Raw genomic sequence first — 23,167 nt, 5'->3', positions numbered from 1 at the left:
AAACAGTACTTTTAGGAAACATCACTATTCAGTACATAAATTTTTATATCATTTTCAGTAATGTTGAGAAAAAGTTGTTTACAGTACTGAAAATTTAGTCATTTTTCAGTACTGAAAATTTCAGTCATTTTTCAGTACTGAAAATTTCAGTCATTTTTCAGTACTGAAAATTCCAGTCATTTTTCAGTACTAAAAATTTTTGTCATCTTTAAGTACTTCTACACATACAATATAAGGTCAATGTCAGAAAAATATAAAATGTTTTTATACTGCAACTAGTTGTGTTTATTTTATATAAAATATTGTAACAAAGCTCTATTGTGTACGATGTCAATTTCATCATGGCACACTTTCTCCACAATCAGGGGTCCATGAAGGGATGCAAATAAGTCTTTCGTTTGTGTTACGATTTGAATAGCTATCAATTTATTAATTTATGTTGCAGTATAAAAGCAATATTAGGTCAATGACAGAAAAATATAAACTTTTTTTGTGCTTTGCGCAAAACTGGGGAAGGGCTCGGTAGAACCTCGTCCTTCCCCAGTTTCTTAGCCTCATACAAAAAATATGTATGAGACTGCGAAACTGGGATAGGGCAAGATTTAAACGCGCCCTTCCTTTCCCCAGTTTTATTCAGGATACTAAAAAGTTTATATCTTTATGACATTGACCTAATATTGTTTTTTTCTTACTGCAACCTAAATTCAAATTGATTTTTAAATCGTAACTGTTATATATTATTAGCATGAATATCAAACTGTGTGTATCCCTTAATGAACCCCTGATTGCGGAGAAAGTATTGCATGATGAAATTGACATTGCATAAAATATAGAAATCAACGACAACGGAAGCCCACAATGAACGGTGTTTTAATCTTTTGCTGACGACAACTTCCAAATCTACATAGGACCAGGATTTTTTAAGGTAAAAAGTTACGAAATATATCAATGTAGTTCACATTTCATTTGGTTAGTTTGGTGATCACGAAATCAAATAACGTGTTCAAACTTGGGGCATTTTAGTTAGTTGCAGAACATGTCCGTCCTGGGACAACTCGGACCGTCTAAAAAAGACAGCTAGGACCATCTATAATGACAACTCAGACAAAGACAAAAGGAACATGTTTACTAAATTTCAAGTTGATTGGACTTCAACTTCATTAAAAACTACCTCGATCACAAACGTTTATCTGAAGTGGGACAGACAGATGGAGGAGTGCACGCACAGACCAGAAAACATAATGCCCATAATTGAGGCATAAAAAATTGTAAAGTAACAACTTTAGAAAATTATGTATCAAGTATATTGCAGCAAAATAGGCTAGAAAGGGCTAAAGAGAAAAACAGTATCAGCGAATACACTGGTTGACAGAAAATTAGACTTTGAAATAAATAAATAAATAAAAGATTTAAGGAAAAATAACGAGTCTGATGAGAAATATCTAAATTGATACTTCTTTTTTATTCCAATTTTGAGTATATATAAAATTATAACGTAAGCATAAAATTTGCCTCAATGTAATTACTGCCCTGTAATAAAAGTGAGGTATGTGTATCTAACACAATAGCTCAAGTTAAATGAAACCTTTTTTCAGACATTTCAAGTATATTTTAAATAATATTAATAATTTTATTATATGAACTTTTCGGAAGTGTTTCACGACTTTTTTGGGGAAAAAATGAATTTTATGAAGAATCTGTTGCCATCTAATTCTTTCGAATAGACCTGCAGAGTTTATTTTCAATGCATTGTAAGTCAGGTTATGTATTTTGAAACTACCACAGAACAAACCATTTATTTTTGTGATTATCAAGCCCCCCCCCCCCCCCCGAATATTAAACAGTTGCCTCCTTAGAAGGACACTATATGGACAACAAGCTGGATAAATAATAAAACACACGGACAATAACAGTAAGGGTACGACCTTTTGTTATTCTAAGGATGGGAATGGGGCAGCACGATTTTTTGCGGATTTTTTTAATTATTTTTAAAGTCTTAACTTGTCGCTAAGCATGCCTATTGATTCCAGCTCTTACCAGGCCACCATATTTACATTCAAAGACCTCCTGGCACCTCCCCCTTTTAACTCCAAAAATTAATTGATTTTCTACTTATTAAACACGAGTTTAAATTGATTGATTGTTAGTTGTTTGCTTTTAATGTCAAGCGACTAATATTTCATATATAGTTAAGACAGGATGCGAAATTTAAAGTCATGTACGAAAAATGTATACAATATCATAACAAGTAAGGAGATGTGGTATGACTGCCAATTTGGCAACTATCAACTGGAGATCAATGAAGTAGTATTATCAATTATAACCAACCGTGCGGCCTTTGACAAAAAATGACAAATACCCATACTGTATATCAGTTATAAAAGGCCACGACAAAAAAAAATGTGAACAAATTAAGACGAAATAAACTAACGGCCTAAGGGACGACATCAAAAGTTCAATGAAGTATAACTAGAGGCTCTTAAGAGCCTGTGTTGCGCACCTTGGTTTATGAGTGTATTAAACAAAGGAAAACGATGGATTCATGACAAAATTGTTTTTTGGTGATTGTGATCTGTTCGTAGATCATACTTTACTCATCATTCTTGCTACTTACAATTTTCTCTATCTGTAAGGAACTTGGCCCTTTAGTTACAGAGGAACACATTTTGTAAAAACTTACCCAAATTTACAAAATTAATGAAAATTGTTAAAAAATGACTATAAAGGGCAATAACTCCTAAAGGGGTCAATTGACCATTTCGGTCATGTTGAATTATATGTAGATCTTAATTTGCTGAACATTAATGCTATTTGCAGTTTATCTCTATATATAATAGCATTCAAGGAAATAACCAAAAACGGCTAAATTTCTTTAAAAATTACCAATTGGGGGACAGCAACCAACCAACCAGTTGTACAATTCATATGAATTTTTTTAGAGCAGATATATAAAAATATACTTTAATAATGAGTTTGGCTCAGTTTGGTTGAATTTGGTCCAGTAGTTTCAGAGGAGAAGATTTTTGTAAAAAAATTTACGAAAAATTGGTAAAAAAATGACTATTAAGTGCAATATCTCCTTAAGGGATCAACTTACCATTTCAATCATGTTGATTTTTTTGTAGATCTTACTTTAGTGAACATAATGGCTGTTTACAGTTGATCTCTATCTATAATAATTTTCAAGATAATAACAGAAAACGGACAAAATTTCCTTAAAATTACCAATTCAGGGACAGTAACCCAACAACCCATTGTCCGATTCATCTGAAAATTTCAGGGCAGATAGATCTTGACCTAGTTAACAATTTTACCCCTTGTCAGATTTGTTCAATGCTTTGGTTTCAGAGTGATAAGCAAAAATATACATTTAACCCCTATGTTCTATTTTTAACCATGGAGGCCATCTTGGTTAGTTTGGTTAGTTTGGCGGGTCACCGGACACAATTTTTAAACTAGATACCCCAATGATGGTTGTGGCTAAGTTTGGTAAAATTTGGCCCAGTAGTTTCAGAGGAGAAAATTTGTTTATAAGTTAACGACGACGGACGCTCAAAATTCGGATTTGTGGACATATTTTTCCTGTCGACAGGAATACATAACTTTTTTGTATTAAAAGATAAACAGATAAACATTATCTGTTTTATGTTAAATTATTTGTAAATTCTGTTTTATATATAAAATGTTCTTTAAATGTGTGCAATTTGTTGGTTTTTTTTCTTCAAATAATCCATATTTTTTTAACGAAAGTTTACTTTTGAACACTATTTTTATTTGTTTTTTTAAACTGAAAAAAGTTTTAAATGTCTGAATATCTATATTATTTCTTTTTATTAAACATAATTTGGCTAATTTATAAACTCTGCACTTTCCCTCTTTTTTGCCAAATTGAGTCCTGTTACCAGGAAATGGTAAACATAAGGGGCTAAGGGAAGTAATATTTTTTTGTTAAGCTCTTGTGGCTCTATTCAACTAATAAAGTTTTATTCTGCGGTCACACTAGGCAACGATCGCACTACGATCTGTGAAAAAATGCAAATGTTGACGATCGTAGCGCGATCTTGAAGATCACAGTGAGGTCGTATCACGGTCGTGGCGAGGTCTTCAAGTTCGTGATGAGCGTATACAACTTTGAACATGTTCAAAGCAATCGTGGTGGAATCAGGTATTAGTGAGTTCGCACTAAGGTCGTGGTAAGATCGCAAAGGTCGCTGTATCATTATAGCGAGATCGTAGTGAAAGCGTGATTCTATTCGAAGGGACCAGTACCATAGTGTGGAAACGGAACTGTACGGTTTTCTTATAATTTGGTCATTCGGGAGACTGTCAAAAGGGGCCCCGACATTTGCAAAATAACAAGTTGCTTGAAGAAAATTGGATGAACTCTTATGTTACTATATATAGCTATGTAACGTTTCTGCTTCAGGTTTTGGTAGCTTAAATATTCTCATAAAGAACCAATAAAATAATAAGAAAGCTATGTGCATCCAAACGTTTTCCTTAGAATGATGGAGCTCCATGATGTGTGAAACGATCAAATTTGCCACACAACAGGGATCAAAAATGTATAAAAAAAAAACGACGAAAAATGTCTAAAAAAACATCGAAAAATCAATGTTTGCTACCTGAATTTCCACATGTACCTTTTCTGATAGATAGTCGTACCTGTCTGAAAGTTTTGAAGTCATTGTTCCAGTAGAAATCCAAATATATTCATTTTCTCCATGTCGGATATTTTTATTGACTACAATCGCTTGCAAGTTTACTGTACAATCACTCTGAGCCTTCCTGGACAATATCAATGAGAAGAACATAAACCGTGTACTATCTCTTCTGCCACATTCATGATTAGTTTATGTTTTCCATGATACTTCTGTCATATAAATATTTATTAAAACTACTGTAATCCAATGCTGCAACACATGTCTGGAATGATTTTCTCTCCTTTTTCTGTTACAATTTAATATCAGTTATTTATTTTGTATTGTTATCAATTTTTTATACCTAAATTACACACTCAAAAGTTGAGTCTGACTGAGCGGATCCGGCATGAGGGGAGAGGGAGTGTTGGTGATTGAAACCCCATTCAAGTTTTTCGATTTTATTTTTATTTTGTGGAATTTAAGGGTGTTCCGTGGTTTGGATCCCGCACCTGATCTGATATCGTCATTGATAGTATTGAATGATGATCCGATCATTCAACTGATTTTTTTTATAGTTTGGTCTTGTGTTGTGATAGGGTTGGGTTTTTTTTAGAAATTGAGCGCACACAGACATTTTTAACCCCGCCAAATTCTGTATGTCAAAAGCCCGTAGTTCAGTGTTTGTCGTTTTTTCGTGTATGTCATATATGTTTTTCGTAAATTGTTTTATTATGAATTAGGCCGTCAGTTTGTGTATTAATTCTTATTTTTCATGTCGGAACCTGTTATTGCCGACTATAATTGCTTAAATCCATTTATTTTTTTAACTTTGAAAATCCTATCACATCTCCTTCTTTTTATATTGAAGAAATAAATAATTATGGTTTGATAAAATGTTGTTCTCACTAAAAAAAAACTTTTTCGTTAATTTGTCGGATTCTATAGTTGGGAATATTGAAAAGTTCCCGATATAAAAAAAATCATGTTGTTTTCTCTGTCTTTCAGATAACAAGGCCTCTCCAATCCTTGATAACATTTAATTTTACTTGAGCTTTTTCTTCCAGTAGTTATAGCTTGTAGTAAACAGAAATCTCATTGGAAATTATACCACATCTTCTTATTTTAATATCGTGTTTATTGACATATAATACGTGTCTTTTCTTGGATCCGTGGTTAGCTACCATCATTTCACATTCGAATTCCTTTATCAAGTTGCAATATCCCGATCCTATGATGAAAAATTCTTTTTTTTTATTGTTCAAATATGTATTTATTTATTTTTAAATTGCTGGTCAAGAACATATTAAGTAAAATTCGAAATATGCTAATTACCCTTGCAGAGCATCTAGTCACCTTTTTTTTTATATATAAATATTTATTTTGTACGAGGATAATTTCATTTTTATTTTAGATTAGATTCTTAACATATTTTGTACTGTCCTTTTCTTTTCGTCTTGTTTTTGTGTTCAATTTGTTTTTCGTTCATTTTTTGTACATGAGTTAGCCGTTAGTTTTCTCGTTTTACATTGTTATTTCGGGGCCTTTAAAGTTTTATAGCTGACTATGCGGTATGGACTTTGCTCATAGTTGACGGCCGTGCGATGACCTATTGTTGGTAATTTCTGTCATTTTGGTCTCTTGTGGAGAGTTGTCTATTTGGCAATCATACCACATCTTCTTTTTTTATATCTATTGTATACATTTTGTTTTTGTCTCTGATATAGTCACCTTAAAAGGGTTCCTTGATAGGATCTTAATTGTTAAAATGACTGGTTTTGTGCTTATTTTCATTTCAAATACCATATATGAATATAATAGGACAGACAAGGAATATGGAACGCCATAGCTGTGTCACAGTGGAAAAATGGACAAAAATTTATTTTGATACTTTTTGGACATTTTGTTAAAGATTTTGTAAAACCAGTGATTTTGTTATATTTGCAATATTTCACTATGGATTTTGATATTTTTATTGTGCAAGATTTAGGTCAAGTTTAGAAGATTAAGCTAATATAATTTCATGTTTTAATTTGTTTTTTTTTAAATGGCGACATTTTACTTCAAAATGATCTATTATTCCTGAGACTACTATAACACGTGTTATAGTAGTCTCAGATTATTCGTATTTGACAAGCCAAGGCTTTAATCCCATAAATAAGTCTGTATGTTCTATAATTGTTAATTATTATCTACATGTATGTGTTAATTTTTCTGTTATCCCTTATTTGAATTTTCTCACTCATTTAGAGAAATATTTGTCAAGTACAAGTAGTTTTGGTTTGTTATATAAACTATGTTGTTATTTTGATGTGGCAAAATGGATTTAGTATTACACTGAGCAGTCCCAACTCTACTTCCATGCTGAACTTATTAAATTATACATTGCGCTAACCAGAGTCGTCTTTTGTTAAAAGAGCTAGTCCCAGAGTCAGAGTCCGTACTGTTTATTGTGTGTGTGGTTCCAGACCAACACATTTCCCAGTCACAGATACACCCAGAATCTATTTGTGATAGCTGTGTTTCGTTGTTCATATTTAGTATATGCTGTGAAAGTTTAATTATTTTAAGCGTTTTTTCTCGATTATGAGTGCCCTTTTTATTATGTTCTAATCACATGGTTCAGTAGTATAACAATTATGTTGAGCAATAACATCATAATGATCAGTAGAATAATCATTATATTGTCACGGTGGGTATGGTTGTCCTGCGAGAGAACGTACTGTGCTGGTGATTTGGTCCTGACGAGTGCTGGTGGGTCCTGATTCTGTGCTGGTGGGTTTGTTTACATTGTATCAGAACGGCAATAAAACGACTGTTTTGTTGCTTAATTTTTCGCTGATGTGTCATAAGTACCATGCAAAGTATATTACAACAATATTATATTGCAAAAGTCGTGCAAGTTCGTTAAACGGAATTGTCCTGACGCTGTGCTGGTGATAAGAAAAACGGTCCTGGTTCTGTGCTTCTATGTCCTGGTTCTGTGCTTTTATATTTTAGTTAAAACTGGCATATATTCAAGATCATTGATGCTGTACTGTTATTGACTAATTAGCTGTTGTCGGCTTTCTTGAAATTGACATTGTTGTGAATCTGTTTACTGTTATTATGAGAGAAAAAATACCCCTATTTTAAAAAAAAAAAATTAAAATTAACTGTAATCTTATTTATTTGCATGTGAATGGAACCCTTCTTGCCCCCATTTAAGATAAGAAAATATGTTTACGATTTTCGGGATTACGATCATTTTGCAAGATCACCAAAATACGTTGTAGTTTATACAATACTTATATAAAGTAGATGATGTGGTATGTTTGTTGTCAATGGACAAATTTCCATAAGAAACCAAAGGAAGTATGTATTATCAACCATACGTCATCGTACGACCTTTAACAATAACCCATAAAATAAAAATGTAAAAGGTTTTACATAAAAATGGAGAGCAAAAATATAGAACAAAGGACTTTCTGAGCGTTTGAATCATGTCTTTAGCAGCTTAAAACACATTTGTTTGTCAACAATTGAGTGCTGACTATAAGAATGACAATAGTATTGCGGGTTTGTTTGTTTGGTTTTTTTTGGGGTGGGATGGGATGGAGATAAGTTAGAACGAGGTTACAGTGAAAGCTTGGAATAGTTTCCCGTAAGATTTAAAAGTTGTATTGTAAAAGAAAAATGTATCTTATAGCTGTTAAGACTCACTTGCTGTTAGATTTTTCCAACATATTTTTTTTGTCTAAACGGTTTGTTTTAGATTTACGAGTTTGACTGTCCCTTTGGTATCTTTGGTCCCTCTTTTATCAGGTATATATTTTTTCGAAAGTTCGATAGAACACTAAAACAAATCACTATTTTATGAAAGGGCAGGCTAGAATATGTCAGAAAATGAAGACGAGATAACCTAGAGAACACTAACAAAATTACGATTTCTTAGTTTTTTTCATTTCAAAATAAATATTTTTGATAAAGAATTACAGGGGAGGAAGTGAACAATGTGTCCTTCTTTTCTATATTTAAATATTTTTCATGAATAAAAATAAAATGTGCCTTGATTATAATTGAAAATGAGTAAATGGAAAAAATACCCAACTAAAATACACTTTTATTTTAATATTGGAAATATCACTAAGCTTTTAAGTTTTGTGTGTCAAACACACCATCTCTGTAGTAATGACTCCTTACTAAGATATTTCACTTCATTCATTTTTTTTACTGCATTTTTTTATATTGTGAATTCATAGAATTAATATATTATAATGTAGCCTTAATTTATATTTAAAAAAACTGAATCTAAAGCCAGATATATCAAACATTTTTGTTTCCATCTATCCGTTTTCAGGACTTTAACAATCAACAATAACACGCCTAGAAAATGCGTACTCGGCTGTCTGTAATCGACCATTTTTAGACACCACAGGCTCCTAAAAAAACAAGCCGGGGTGGGGGTTCAAAGATGCAAATTAAGTACTTATATCAATATTTTATCTTTTCGTGTACGGTTTATGACCCCTCCTGTGGCCTGTCAATTCCGAAATGTGCAAACTGCAATAGTATCAAAACAGCACAGACAATGAATAATAGAGATATAAGTTTGTACATTTGTACATATATCAAGGGGAAACTTCTTGCAAAGCATTATTATTTATAGTTCATTATTTATTGTATTTAGTAGATAAAGAGAATTTAGTGAAAATAAAATCACTATTTTTGTAGAGAATTCACAGACCTTTGTACAGAGATTTTTGTTATGTTTAGCATGGGATCAACACAATGGTTCATTACCGAGTAAACAAAAATCAAAATGTCTATCTACCTTGCACATTTTAGAAAATTCAGATCAGATAACGAAACCGTGGTCCACAAACATTTATAAGCAATTTAAGATTGTGACCCTCACAGTTTCCATTCACCACAAATATTCTCGTTACAACGAATCATTTTAAATACAAAAATACGTGTTGCAGCCTTTTGTTTATCTATTAATATATGTATACGGATAAAGTTATGAAAGGCAGGAGGGTCATCAGGGTGAGGAGTCCATGTCATCTGAAATAAATGCTAAGCATAGATCTAGAAAGCGTTAGATAATCATGACATTAATAAAAGTCTCTTCTTTTCTACTTTTTTCGAACAAATCGACACATAAAATGAATTATATAGTATTGTGGAATTTTTAACTTATTTTAGATACTATATATTGTTATCTGATATTGGACGAAAGATGTTGCCCTTTTATGTTATTATGTAATACAAGTTCAGATCATTTGAAAACACATGTTAAAAGCCAAATGGATGCACAAGAGCTAAAATAGGAGTTATAGATCCTGTTGGCAACAATTATCTGGCTAACTGTATTGATTTTGTAACATTTATTTCAAATATGACCAACTTCTTATCTAAAATCACCAGCACCGTATCAGGACCCACCAGCACAATGACAGGACCCACCAGCACAGTATCAGGACATGAATAAATTGAGAAAATGCTAAATTTTAATAAATTGCAATGTTTTTTCACAAAATTGTTTTGTCGTGTGGATTGCGGTATAGAAAGCGGACTCAATGAGCATTTTTGTTTTATTTTTTCAGTTCGAGATTTTCTGAAAATGAGCATTTTTGTGTTACGCTTACTGAAACAGTTTAGAGGGTCAATTTTTTAATGGTTTATATATGGACCCATAAGAAACGAAATTGAAAAATCTCAACTGTTTTATTCCATTTTTTATGAGTGAAAACGTCAAAAATCATCATTTTCGTCTTTGTTTACATTTTTTCATTGATCACCAGCACCCGTCAGGACCGAATCACCAGCACAGTACGTTCTCTCGCAGGACAACCATACCCACCGTGATTGTGCAGATCTGATATTATATTCAGCACTTTAATCAATATACTTTTGTCTTTATATTCAGTACTTTTGAAAATATCTTCTGTCAACATATTATTATATTATGTAGATTTCTCATTATGTTGATTACAGAAACCGAAATATTCAGTGGTCAAACACACTTTTTATACACACTTCGGACAATAACTCAAAAACGCTTTCACCAATTTCCATGAAACTTAAGTGAATTGTTTATATCTATTGACGTAAGCTCCCTTTCGTTTTTTTTAATTTCAAATTTTAAGTTTTGGATTTATGGGGCTTTATTTATAAAAAAGGGGATCCGTTGTCCACACTTCGGACAATAACTCAAAAACGCTTTCACCAATGTCCATGAAACTTTGGTGAATTGTTTATATCTATTGATGTAAGCAAGCTCCCTTTCAATTTTTATAAATTTTAGATTTTAAGTTTTGGATTTATGGGGCTTTATTCATAAAAAAGGGGGATTTTTAACACTTCGGACAATAACTCAAAAAGGCTTTCACCAATGTCCATGAGACTTTGGTGAATTGTTTATATATATTGATGTAAGCTCCCTTTCAATTTTTATAAATTTAAGATTTTACATTTCCGTGTTATGAATTTTTATTCTTAAAAATGGGGGGATTTTCCAATTTTTGGACAATAACTAACACTTTTAAAAACAAGTTAAAAGAGCAACGAGCGTATCATGCGCTAAAGCGCAGCACTTTATTATCAGTACTGTTATCATTATGTTGAGTGAAATAAATATTATGTTCTGTAGACTGATCATTATGTTCAGTAAAATAAATATTATGTTCAGTTCAAACAACTTTATGATCAGTGGTCAAAATGTTTTATGTTTGGTTCAAAAAATATTATACTAGGTGGTTAATCAATTACTTTCAGTGCTTTTTTTCATTATGTGGTGGTGGTAGACTTCCGAAAATAACCGAAAACATGTATATTTTTTTCGGGTTTATTTTCATACTGGCAACATGTCGTCTGCTATACAACGTGCTCTTGTAGAACTTAATCTACAAATCTTTCAAATTAAAATTTTTAAAGATGATAGGATATCGATAGAAGATGACTCTTTTCAGCACCTTACTGATCAAGACTTGATCAGACTAGGTGTTGAAACTATTGGTGATAGAATAAAGATTGACGGAAGCAATGAGGATGACTGTGACTATGACACAAACATTAGCAACTATAGGTCATCATAATGCCCCCAATAATTAGAAAAAGCCCCCGCATAGTCAGCTATAAAAGAGGGGGAATGATACCAGAGGGAGTGTCCCCGAAATGCTGTGTGATAGACAGTGTTATTAATTAATTATTAGCGCCCTTGGTAAAACTTCAAATTTCATAATTAATGTATTTCATTGTTAAATAATGTACATGAAGCATATAAGTATATATTTGTTAATTGCATAGCTTTTGCTATTTGAATTCGTTGGTTAAAGATATTTATTTATATTGTAAAGTTTAATATTTGCATCGTCGCAAAATCTTTGGACACCCTCTTTGTATATGTTCCGGACCATATGAGTATTTGGACCATACGCGTCATGGGTCATGACCATATGCGTATACTCATATGGTCCGACCATACGCGTATGGTCCGACCGTACGCGTATGGTCGGACCATATGAGTATAATACTCGTTTGGTTATTAACGGGCCGGACCATATGAGTATTTGGACCATATAGGTATATTTATTTTTCCAAATTAAATTATAAACGTTTCAATAATACAAGAACTTTATCTAAAAAAAAACAGTGATGGTTTAAAACATGACAATTTTTTAATTTTATAATAAAAAAAAACTACGTAAAAATTTAATATTGATGCCATAGTTAGTTTTCATCGCTAGTTACATTAGTGCATGTAGGCTTGGATGACATTCACTTCCACACGGTATCATAGCTTTTTTGCATTTGCAAGTTTTGTGCACGATCTTTTTCATTTACACATTTTGTTTGCGAGTGAAAAACAAGCCTTTTTTGCAGCTGCGTACAGTGATACCGAGGTCTTTGGCAATTCTGATGTCTACAGTGTTTTTAAGAAGCTCTAGATCTCAAATATCGTAAAATGGTTGACTGCAATACACCATCTTCACAACACAACTTAAATAAACTAATAGTATGCTACTTTCCAGTGACTTCTTATGTAACAGTTCATTAAGAAATTTTTGGAATTTAATTTTTTAGTCGACATATTGCCATTTACTCGTAATAACAAATCGGTTATGACCATCGGTAATGCCCATCGGTATAAAATGTGTTTACTTTAAATTTGACAATTAAGTAAAATTAACAATGTGAAACTTCTTATTTTTATTTAGCTTATCTTTTTATTATAATATAACGATAAAATTACCTATATGATAGCGTCTTTTGAATGAACGGTCATACCATATGAAGAGTTTAGAAGTATTACAAGTAAACTGTAACAGAGTGTTAATTACCCCGACCATACGCGTATGGTCGGACCATATGAGTATATACCCATATGGTCATGACCATACGCGTATGGTCCAAATACTCATATGGTCCGGAACATATACATTCAGTGAGAAAGTTATATATTTTATAGATCATACAGACACCAAAATAGGAAATTGATAATTCTTGTCTATCCTTTTATTGATGCGTTTTGTTATTTGATTTAGCCACGTGATTATGGATGTTCCGAATTGAGTTTTCTCTTATACCCTAGTCCCACTAAGCCACGATCGCACTACGATCTGTGGAAAAAATGCAAATTTTGATGATCGTGTAGGTCGCAGTAAGGTCGTACCACGGTTGTGGTGAAATCTTCAAGATCGTGAAGAGCGTGGCCATCTTTAAACATGTTCAAAACAATCGTGGTGCGGTCGTGGCGAAATTAGGTCGTGGTAGAAGCGTAGTGGAAGCGCATTAAGATCGTATAAGATCGCAAAGGTCGCTGAACAATCGTTGCGAGAGCGTAGCGAAAGCGTGTTTCTATTCGGAGAGATTGCGCTACGATCTCACAGCGACGTTATCACGACCTTAAGTTCAGTATTTTTGTGATTTTACTCTCTACTCTGTTACCGGCCACAAAAGAGCTCATCAACCAGAGATTTAAGTTAATAAACACAAAGCTGTAATAAATTCCAGTAATTTTAAGTTTTGGAAGCTCTTTGGTATTGTATTAGGTACTTTAAATGAGAAGAAAAGTTACAAGTAACATGTCAAATTAATATTAGTTTAAACGAGTAAACACTGGGGACTATATTCGTGAACAACGAAGCGAAGAAGAACAGACAATTGTGGTCTCGGTCGTATATTGGTATGACGTTGCCGTCGTCGTCGTCGTCGTCGTCGTCCGAAAACATTTGGTGTTTTCGCACTTTAACTTAAGTATAAGTAAATAGAAACATGTGAAATTTAAACAAAAGGTTTATGACCATAAAAGCAAGGTTGGGATTGATTTTGGGAGTTCTGGCCTTAAAGGCATAAAACTTTGCTCAGTGCTCGGAGCACAAAAATCATGCTCGAAACATGAAATCCAGCAATTTGATTGGTTGATTTTCGAGTCCAAGTACAAAAATCATGCTCGAAAGTTTTATGACCGTGAGGCCAGGTCCCAACAGTTTAGGAATTAGGGACAAAAAGGGCCCAAAATAGAATTTTACTTGGTTTTCGCACAAGAACTTTCAGTAAACAGAATTCTATTAAAGGAGTAGGTACGCTAAGACTCCTTTTTGGCCCCAAAATATAGCAGTTTTACAAAATTGTGATAATGTAATCGTTAAGCCATTTTTTGGAAAGTAGAATGATTCTGGTACATAAATATGGGCTGTGTTTGACAATAAAATGCACATATATCGGGTACTAGCATCATAAAGTCACGCTAAATTACTGAAATCTTCACAATTTCAGCATTTTAGACAAATTTTAGACGGTTTCTGTCTAAAATCATCTTCGCTAGCCAAGGGTTACGATAGAGCGGGAGTGGTTCGTAACCCTTGGCTAGCGAAGATGGTCTAAAATGAAAGTGGCCGCATTCGTGTTCATCCATAATATTGAAATGTAAGTTGTATTTGATGATAATACATACTATATATAAAGGTTGAGGATGAACACGGATGCGGCCACTTTCATTTTTGACCAAAACCATCTGAAAAGTGACGATTTTTGGCGAATTTGATAGATTTTTCATGTTTAAGCTTGAATCAGAGCGTTTTTAATGACTTAATCAGTTGAAATCTTTCACAAAAACTAATTGAATCAATTGAAATAGACACTTAAGTGTTTAAAAAGTGTCTAAAATATTTCGTCAGATGAACTTGAAAATTGAGGCCAAAATCGGCCCTTACCGGACCTACGTCTTTTAACATAAGGTTTATGACCACAAAAAGAAGGTTGGGATTAATTTGAGAGTTTTGGTCCCAACGGTTTAGGAATTAGGGGCCAAAAACGGTCCAAAACAAACATTTTTCTTAGTTTTTGCACAATATCTTTAGTATAAGAAAATAGAAATCTATGAAATTTTCACACAAGGTTTATGACGACAAAAGGAAGGTTGGGATTGATTTTGGGAGTTTTTGTTTTCGTATAAAGCTGCGCCCTGCGGAGCATCTGGTTATTTTAGTGGCACAAAAGCGTGGAATTCATTATCCAGTGAAATAAAAAAATTATACTAGTATACTAGGTGTTTTTTATACGACCTCAAACATTTTTTTGGATTGTATAATGGTATGATGTCGTTGTCGTCTGCGTCGTCCGAAGCCCAATTGGTTTCCGGACAGTTTCTTTAGTTTAACAAAATAGATCTTAATGATTTTTTTTTCTAAAGGGTCAATACCACAAAAGGAAGGTTGGAATCGATTTTGGGGATGGTTGTCCAACCGTTTTGGAATAAGAAGCCCAAAACAAGGATTTTTCTAGTAAGGATAATAACTTGTGTATAAGTATTTCATTTGCTCTGAAATTGTACCACAATGTTTAAACCCACAAGTAGAAGGTTTGGATTCGTTTACGGGGTTATGGGTCAAAATTTTAGGAATAAAGGGCCAAAAAGGGACCAAAAGCCAGCATTTTTCTAGTTTCAAGACAATAAATTGTGTGTAATTGTATTGACTTCTCTAAAATTGTACCACAATGTTTCACATAACAAAGGGGAGGCTAGGATTAAGTTTTGGAATAATTGTCCAAAATATGTAGGAATTAGTGGGGCCAAAAAAGGGCAAAAAAGAAGCATGTTTCTAGTTTCCAAACAAAAATTGTTTAGGTGAATGAATCTCTCTGAAATCGTAATACAAGGTTCCATACTACAAGGGAAATGATGGGATTGAGTTGAAGGGTTATTGCTTAAAAAGGGGGTTTCAATAAGTTTTTTTTAGGGGGGGGTTAAATTTTTTAAGGGATTCCTTTTTTTCAAAAAATTTCGAAATTCGAATTTTGAAAAGTTTCAAGAAGAAGCCTTCAATTGCACAGTATTGTATAGTAGATTTGTTAGATCTCTGGCCACATTTATTTTGTGACAAAAACCTTAATTATGACAAAAATTCGATCACAATCCAAATTCAGACAGTATGAAGCTTCAATATTGTGACCAAATTTTCTCCAACCGTTCAGGGTTGCACCACTGCGGTCGTATACAGATGTGCCCTGCGGAGCACCTGGTTGTTGTTGTAATTATAGTTTGTTTATTTAGATCTATTGTTTTCATTTGTATATAAGTAAATTATTCATTTATGTAGTTGATATTTTATGTAGAGCGCCTTATTGAAATTTGGTTTAATCCTAATGAGTTTTATTATATTATTATTATAACTCGGGGTGAGGGTCCAGCCTCCCTTTTTGGGAAAAAAATCCTGCTTCCTTTTAAAGGGAATCACCGAAGCTTGACTGGAGCGAGGCCCCTCTTAGGCAGTCAGCGGGGCCCCACTCATGAAAATTACTGAATCCGCCACTGGATGTTGCCATCAAAACTGTGTCACTTAAAATAATTTGTCTCCGGGTATATTGTTATGCAATCTGTAACTTTACTACAATGGTTCTTTTATGGTTGCCATGGTAATGGTTTTGTTTTAAGGGGACAATAATTTGATGGGTTTTTTTCGGGGGGGGGGAGTTGACGAATAGATCTAATCATTTTGATCTGTTGCTACGCAAGTTTATATTTTACTACAGCAAAGCTTCATTTTTAGGCACTCTCACGGGATTTGTATGCTACCCAATAAATGCTGAAATACGTGCCATTGTTATAATTTAGCTGGCTACTATATTATTTGTAACTTATTGGACAGTTTTTTTATACTTTTCATTCTGAATTACAAAAAATATGACCAGAAAAACCTTAAATGATCGTCGATTTTCCCAAAAGTTTTGAAGTTGCACATAGGAAGTAGAGCACATTTTGAGGTGTGCCTTGATTGGCAGAAACTTGTTTACAGATTACAGATTGCAGATTAGGAATCCTTATGTAGTTTATTATCCTCTGAGCTTTTGGCTAAGATGTCAAAGAACAAATGTATGAAATATCTAATCGCCGAAAATCTCTAAAGACAAGTAGTTAAGATTTCCCAAATTGCAAAAGTCGTAGGAATATTGTTTGTCGACAATACGTAGTCAACTACGTATATAAGTTCAACTGTTGGCGGCAATTTTGAATTTAAAAGAAGACGAAATTTTCGTATCTTTTCAATTTGGACGCAGGGTTTTAAATTAGCGGTGGTCCAAGGTCTGTGACCTTCCACTTTTGCAGTCGGACTTTCTACTTTGTTACTAGCTACGCACGACATGCCCGACGGACCTTGAAATAATATAAAAAAATAACTTTGCAAACATTTTTACCAAAGTTTCCTAATAAACGATCTCAAACTTATATTCATCATTACTATTCATGACAGCCATGTTCAATTTGTTCTACTGCTAGCTTTATACATTAAATCGCCGATAAATAATGTGTAAATCCGAGTAAAATCGTATCTCACTATCTGTCAAAAACAACATTGAAACCAAAATGGCTGCCACGAGATTACAATATCGGATCCGATTCCGGAAGCGGATGAGGGTAATCCCGGATTTGGCTACTAAAAAAATCCAGACAGGTTACAAAATACATCTATGCATCTATGCATGTTAATAAATATAAACACTAGAATTAAAAACCAAAAGACTTAAATGAAAAAGAAAGAAAAAGCAGAAAATATTTTGTACACCAATTTTAATGTGAAAATCCAATACATTGTGACAGCTGGGAACAGTTTATCTAACAATATATATGTTCCTGGTAACAGTATAATTTTTTTTCATCAGTGATAAATGTTGGTAATGCATGTTAAATGTTTTTCAAGTTGAACATATTACTGCAATTTCAAGGGGTATTTTTTCCTTCTCAATTTTGATAGGTCAGTTAAAATAGCTGGAAGTTTCTTATATAAAAAAAAGATGTGGTATGATTGCCAATGAGACAACTATCCACAAGAGACAAAAATGACCAAAACTTGGTAAAGGACAAGATCCCCACCCCTAAACCATATATATATATATTCATGTATGGGACAATATAACAAATCATATGAAATATAGGTGGAGTTCGTGGGGCCACTCTGTTTGAGAATATATAATGGTCGAGATCCACAATCTTAAACAATAGATATATTTATGTATGGGACAATATTACAAATCAAATGAATTATAAGGGGGTCCCTATGGTCACTGTACCCCCTCCTGTTTGAGAACTTCGAAACATTCGAGATCATCACCCCTTTACCATATATACTCATGTATAAGACTATATAACAAATCAAATGAAATATAGGGGAAGTCCCTGTTGTCACCCTACCCCTCATGTTGAAGAACTTTGAAACAGTTGGGATCCCCAACTCTAAATTAAATGAAATATAGGGGGAGTCCCTGCAGTCACCTGATTGAGAAATTGGAAAGAGTCGAGATCCCAACCTTTAAATTAAACCATATATACTCATGTATGAGCACTAATCAAATGAAATATAGGGAGGGTCCTTAAGGTCACCCTACCCACTCCTGTTTGATAACTTAGAAACATTCATTCATTCATATCTTTATTTCTTTTATCCCCACCCCTCAACCATATATATTCATGTATTGGACAATTTAACAAATCGAATGAAATATAGGGGAAGTCACTGGGGTCCCCCACCCCTCCTGTTGGAAAACTTGATAACGGCCGAGATCCCCACCCATAAACCATATAATTATATTCATATATGGGACAATATAAAAAATCAAATGAAAAATAGGGGTAGTCCCTAGGGTCACCCCACACCCTCTTGTGTGTGTTTTTAAAACTTGCAAAAGATTGAGATACCAACGCCTAAACCATATTCATTCCTGTTTGTCATTTCAGAAAAGATTGAATGACATACAAGGTCAATCTCATATGTGACACATATGCATATCACTTTGCTAGACCCTAACACCTGTCATTTTATTCCAAAAATAGACATCGTTGATTTGGAGTGAAGGTGGGAGTCGTTTACATTTACTATGGACAGGTCAGTCAGACCTCACCATTGATCCCTGTAGTAGTAAACATTTGTCTGATTTGTGTCTCATAACTTTTGTACTGTACAACACAAACTTAGTTTGCTTTCCAGGGAAGCAAGTCCATTCATACTTTTACAAGCTCGTACTAAAGTCATCTTGAACTACTAACAGTCAACTAATACGAACAATTACGATCAACTAGAAGAACTGCAATCATTGCAAATTTGTACCACTGCTGACTCATGAAAGACTCATGACCACGAATGGTCATGTGCGTTGCTATTGAAAACCTTAATAAAATATGAATTATTTGCCTTAATAATTAATTCATTAAATGAACATAAATGTACAATTATATATGAATGTTTAATGTTTGTTCTTTTAAATCTTTAAAAAATGTTGAAGCAACATTGCCACAGTTTTCGTAATTATGTTTGCCTTGGTTTTTGGTTAACTGCCTACAGTGCTTACAGCGCTTTGATTACTTTTTTATACGCCCGTCAAAATTTTGACGGGACGTAATATGTTATACAAATGTCCGGTGTCCGTCCGTCTGTCCGTCTGTCCGGCGTAAACATGTCGCGCCGTAACTTGAGAACGACTTATCCAAATTTCACGAAACTTATTGTAGTTGTTTCTTATGATAGTCAAATGATCTGTATACTTTTCGGTCAAAATAAGATTAAAACTTTTTGAGTTGCGGCACTTTGTAACTAAAACAGGGGGGTGTTTTTTTCACATGTCGCACTGTATATCAAAAACAATTTTTGATTATTGCTTAAAACTTTACACACTTCTTAGTTATATTAATTTTAAGATCTGTATACTTTTTGGTGATGATTCAAAATTTCATTTTTGAGTTATTTAGTATTTTGTAAAAAAGGGGAGGGGATTTTTACATGTCGCGACGTATCTCAAAAACGATTTATGATTATTGCTTAAAACTTTACACACTTTTTTTTGTTATATTAATCTTAAGATCTGTATACTTTTTGGTGATGATTTAAAATATTGTTTTTCAGTTATTTAGTATTTTGTAAAAAAGGGGGAGGGTATTTTTACATGTCACGCCGTATCTCAAAATCAATTTATGATTGTTGCTTAAAACTTTACACACTTCTTTGTTATATTGATCTCAAGATCTGTATACTTTTTGGTGATGATTTAAAATTTCATTTTTCAGTTATTTAGTATTTTGTAAAAAAGGGGGAGGGTATTTTTACATGCATGTCACGCCGTATCTCAAAATCAATTTATGATTATTGCTTAAACTTTACATACTTCTTTGTAACATTAATCTTAGATCTGTATACTTTTTGGTTTTAATTCAAAATTTTATTTTATATTATTTCATATTTGTTTTAGCCCACTTTGCTATATTCATAAATTTTTATCCGTTATCATTGTCCGTTAACTTATCTAGAATTGTAAAAACTGGTTTCCTCTGCATACTAATGAGCTTAATTATTTTACCAAACTAGGGAACAAGAAATCTTCATAGGGATACATAGATTGAACATTTTCTAAATGAATCCACAGAACTCTGTGTCTCACCTGCAGTTGCTGCTGTTAGTGTAAAAGTGTGATGTTGACTATAAAAGTGAGTATATTTATCAGTAAAATACAGAATTTAAAAAATTATGTATGTGCATGCATCATACTCCATCCATGAACTATGGATAATAAAAACAATGTTATAGCAATGACTAAAAAATATTCATAGATCTAATTTTAAGGGTTAACTTATTATAGCTCTTCATCTTTTATATACGCTTTGGATTTTAAATATTTTGGCCACGAGCATCACTGAAGAGACAAGTGTTGTCGAAATGCGCATCTGGTGCAGAAAAATTGATACCGTTAATGTCATTATTAAATTTTTGTCGAGCCTGCAACCTTTGTTGCAGAAAGCTCGACATAGGGATAGTGATCCGGCGGCGGCGGCTACGGCGGCGGCGTTAGCTAACTTCTTAAAAGCTTTAAATTTTAGAAGGTAGAAGACCTGGATGCTTCACAAATTGTATATAGATGCCTCATGTTACGAACTTTTGGTCAGTAACATGTCCAATGTCCTTGACCTCATTTTCATGGTTCAGTGACCACTTGAAAAAAAAGTTAATATTTTTTGTAATGTTAAATTCTCTCTTATTATAACTAATTGGATAACTATATTTGGTATGTGCATACCTTGCAAGTTCTTCATGCCCGTCAGACAGTTTTCACCTGACCTCGACCTCATTTCATGGATCAGTGAACAAGGTTAAGTTTTGGTGGTCAAGTCCATATCTCAGATACTATAATCAATAGGGCTAGTATATTCGGTGTATGGAAGGACTGCAAGGTGTACATGTCCAACTGGCCGATGTCATCTGACCTTGACCTCATTTTCATGGTTCAGTGGTTATAGTTAGATTTTTGTGTTTTGGTCTGTTTTTCTCATAATTTATGCAATAGATCTTCTATATTTGTTGTATGGAATGATTGTAAGGTGTACATGTCTAGCGAGCAGATGTCATCTGACCTTGACCTCATTTTCATGGTTCAGTGGTCAAAGTTAAGTTTTTGAGTTTTGGCCTTTTTATCTAATACTATATGCCATAGGTCAACTATATTTAGTGTATGGAAATATTTTATGATCTATATGTCAGTCGTGCAGGTTTAATTTGACCTTGAACTCATTTTCATGGTTCATTGCTCAGTGTTAAGTTTTTTGTGTTTTGGTCTGTTTTTCTTAAACTATAAGTTATAGGTCAACTATATTTGTTGTATGGAAGCATAGCTGTACATGTCTGCCTGGCATGGTTCATCTGACCTTGACCTCATTTTCATGGTTCATTGGTCTTTTTTTTAGTTATCTTGGTTAATGTTAAGTTTATGTGACAGTCTTTAATAAAGCTTTATACTTAGGACTATCAACATAATATCAATGATAAGTAAAGAAGGCGAGATATTTCAGCGTGTGCACTCTCGTTTATCTTGTTCTAGTTTATCATGGAGACTGCAATGATAAATTATAAATCACAAAAAATCCTTAATCTCACCATTGCACGTGTCAGAAATGCTGAATGTATGGACTCATCTTAAAATTCCTTAATAATAACCCTGATTGGTAAGGTTACCGTAGTATTTGATGATTATTTAAGAAAATTGTACCCTGAATTTTATTTTTAGATTTCAGCAACAGAATGAAGAATTCCAAGAGTCTAATACGGTTTATTAAACAGGATTTTATCATTGAATCAACATCCTACAAGAATATAACATACAAATAAGTAATTATGTGCAGGGAAGAACATTTAAACAAAACTGTAAGAGACATACAGTGGTGGTGTATTTTTAAAGAGACCGAAAGAACCTATAATAACTTGCCATGAGTGTATATTTTCAAAACCAGAAGCTCGTTCATAATAATATACAATTTAAATTAAAATTATTGTATGAACATTACAGATAAAGTCCCAAAAGAGAAAATTTAGTTTTAAATGAAACATTTAAGTACAAAACATTGAAATAGGCCTTTCCATGTTGTGTGACATGTAGAAATTTTATGCTTTCACCATTCATGTAGCTCCATATAGAGGAATGGGTCCCTGTCCCCCTCCCCCCAAAAAAAAAACGCATTCGTATCCGACAGCAATCAATCGATAAAAAACACCAAACAAAAATCAAAAGGGAAGCATACCATCGACACTTGATACATGTAGCATGCTCTGCATTGTGAATGAAAACTAAATCAATGTTTTTTTGGACATGAGACAAGCAATGAGAAGGTCCCTTGGTACAGGCGTTTGAATAAATTATTTTTAGAATATTAAGTTGATAAATGGATTAGAAAAAAAAGTTTCGTTCTGTCTTTTGCAAGTAAGACCGTTTTCCCTGAGTAATTTGTTTCAAAGTTGATCAACAAATACAACTAAAATCCAGGATGCGAGTCATCGATGTACATGACTTTGCTTGTCTTCTTGCTTTATTGTCATGCCTGTGACATGCGAAAGATACAGATAACAATCCTACGGCGTTAGCTATTTGTATTGAGCTTGATATTTTATATGGTAATTGACTTTAACTGGAGGCTTCATACCTTGTGGCTTATACATGTATAACGAAAGTCTGTATTGTGTCTGTTGGCCTTGACCTCATTTTCATTGTCAAGCAACTGCTTGAAAACA

General features: G+C 33.3%; 1 long non-coding RNA gene across 1 annotated transcript; it reads left to right on the top strand.

Annotated features, from left to right (window-relative positions):
* Positions 1-745: 745 nt before the first annotated feature.
* Positions 746-22,469, top strand: LOC139519278 (uncharacterized). Its single transcript, XR_011663551.1, has 3 exons — positions 746-925; positions 20,480-20,598; positions 22,170-22,469. It is a non-coding gene; the product is annotated as an uncharacterized lncRNA (long non-coding RNA).
* The last annotated feature ends 698 nt before the right edge of the window (positions 22,470-23,167 follow it).

The sequence above is a fragment of the Mytilus edulis genome, chromosome 4 (genome assembly GCF_963676685.1).
Source record: "Mytilus edulis chromosome 4, xbMytEdul2.2, whole genome shotgun sequence".
NCBI classification, from domain to species: domain Eukaryota; kingdom Metazoa; phylum Mollusca; class Bivalvia; order Mytilida; family Mytilidae; genus Mytilus; species Mytilus edulis.
This window is presented reverse-complemented; position numbering and strand designations above follow the sequence as displayed.